Here is a 2,580-nt window from a genome sequence, read left to right on the forward strand (position 1 = left end):
TGGTGGCGCAGTGGTTGAGAGTCCGCCTGCCGATGCAGGGGACACAGGTTCGTGCCCCGGCCCGGGAAGATCCCACATGCCGCAGAGCGGCTGGGTCCGTGAGCCATGGCCGCTGAGCCTGCGCGTCCAGAGCCTGTGCTCCGCAACGGGAGAGGCCACAACAGTGAGAGGCCCGCGTACCGCAAAAAACAAAACAAAACAAAAAAAGCTGGGCTGGCATCCATTTACAAAAACCTTCAGAGGACACTGAGGTTTCTCGTGCTATCTTTAAAGAAACTGTCTGTAAAAGGTTGGAATGGGTCTCACTAGGCCGGAAAGAATAAGTTCAGATCACTGTATTTAACAACCATTCATCATAAATTCCATTTTTCATTTGGTAGGGAAATGACAGAAACTCACTCTCTCCTGGTTACAGCAATTCAGAGCAAAAAATCTTCTAGTTATACTATCAGGCCAAACTCTAAATTTTAGGCCCCTTTGGAATTTTTCACTCTTGCTTTTACCCCACCGAGGTGGGGCACTAAAGAATGCAGTCAGGGACCCACACCGTTAGGTGAGCTCCTCCCAGCCTGGCCATTCCCAGTGTGACCTTTCACCAGGTCTCTGGCATAAGGCAGTGTGTCGTCTCCTGGAGCAAAGCCAGAATGTAAGATGAAAAGCCACATGTGGAGGATGACGCAAGGGAAATAATCATGACCCTCATACTGAGAGCCAGAAAGAAATCTGAGGTCTTAAGCACGCTGGTTCCTAAGCCTGGGGGTTTTACTCAGCATAAAACTCCCTTAACATTTTATTTTGTAGGGCTTCCAGACACCGAACGGTGAGCATACTAACAGTCAAACTTTGGGTGTACCACTCTGCACTACCCACAGAGGGGTCTAGATGGTGTTGTCCTGGGTTTCCATAATAACTTAAAGGGAACGTTTCACAATAACTAGAGCCTTTGATGTCCCACAAATGAAGGAAGAGGATGTCCTTAAATTCCAAGCAGCAGGAATCCACTTAGGTGGCACCAACCTTGACTTCCAAATGGAACAATACATCTCCTAAAGGAAAAGTGATGGCATCTACATTATAGAGCTGAAGGGGACCTGGGAGAAGCTTCTGCAGATGGCTTGTGCCATTGTCACCATTTAAAAACTGACTGATCAGTGTCATATCTTCCAGGAACACTGGCCAGAGGGCTGTGCTGAAGTTTGCTGCTGTCACTGGAGCCACTCCTATTGCTGTCCGCTTCACTCCTGGAATCTTCACTAACCAGATCCAGGCAGCCTTCCAGGGGCCGCGTCTTCTGGGGGTTACTGATCCCAGGGCTGACAACCAGCCTCTCACAGAGGTGTTGTACGTGAACCCACCTACCACTGCTCCCTGTAACACAGACTCTCCTCTGCGCCCTGTGGACACTGCCATCCTTGCAGCAACAAGGGAGTTCACTCAGTGGGTCTGAGGTGGTGGATCCTGGCCCAGGGAGTTCTGCACATGCATGGTACCATCCCGTGTGCACACCGCGGGAAGTCACGCCTGATCTCTGCTTCTACAGAGGTGCTGGAGAGACTGAAAAGGAAGAGCAGGCCATGCTGAGAAGGCCATGGCCAAGGAGGAACATCAGGGTGAATGGACTGCTGCAGCTCCCAAGTTCACTGTATTCTACCCGCGGTCGCAGACGGGTCTGAAGGCGCAGGTGCCTCTGTGCCTGCCCAGAAGTTCCTGCACAAGACGGGAGCCCTCAGCCCGCCACTGAGGACTGGTCTGCAGCTCCCACTGCTCAGGCCACTGAAAGGGTAGGAACAACCACTGAGTGGTCTTAAGCTGTTCTTCCCCAAGCTTTTAAGCAGAAAACAGAAATAAGGTAGATAGAAAATAAACATCCATTTCTTTAAAAAAACAAAACAAAAAACAATTCTGGGTATAAAGTGTTTGTACTATTCAACTTAAGGGCCCATTGAGTCCAACAAACATTTTTTTAGTTCCTACTATGTGATGGCAATGCTGAGTGCTAAGAGCACAGATAGGAATACAATGACATATAACAAACATTGGGACATTCTATAACAATGTCTTATGGAGAACAAATAGTTTTAAAATCACTGCCATGCCTTACATATACTATTTCAGTTAAGCCTCAAAAGCCTCTATAAGATTGGTATGATTACTCCTGTTTTCTCAAGGGAAGAGCTTGAAGCTCAATGATTAAACAACGTGCCTGTTAGTACAACTGGTAATTGCCACAGGCCAGGTCCAAATCCAGGCCAAATATGTGTCTTCTACTATATATAGAATAGATAACTAACAAGATCCTACTGAATAGCACAGGGAACTCGATTCAGTACTCTGTAATGACCTATGTGGGAAGAGAATCTAAAAAGGAGTGGATATATGCGTATGTAGAACTGACTCACTTTGCTGTACAGCAGAAACTAACACAACATTGTAAATCAACTATAATGCAATGAAAAAAAATTAATTAAAAAAAGTGTGTCCTTCTCACCAGGCTAGTCTCTTCCCCCATCCCTCCCAAATACAACTGAAAGACAGTATACTCAAAGATTAACCCCCATAGTAATATCATATCTTTGGGGC

General features: G+C 46.8%; 1 pseudogene; it reads left to right on the plus strand.

The window, feature by feature from the left end:
• The first annotated feature begins 692 nt into the window (after window positions 1-692).
• LOC116757686 lies at window positions 693-1,808 on the plus strand (annotated as a pseudogene).
• Window positions 1,809-2,580: the final 772 nt, after the last annotated feature.

The sequence above is a fragment of the Phocoena sinus genome, chromosome 1 (assembly GCF_008692025.1).
Source record: "Phocoena sinus isolate mPhoSin1 chromosome 1, mPhoSin1.pri, whole genome shotgun sequence".
NCBI lineage: Eukaryota > Metazoa > Chordata > Mammalia > Artiodactyla > Phocoenidae > Phocoena > Phocoena sinus.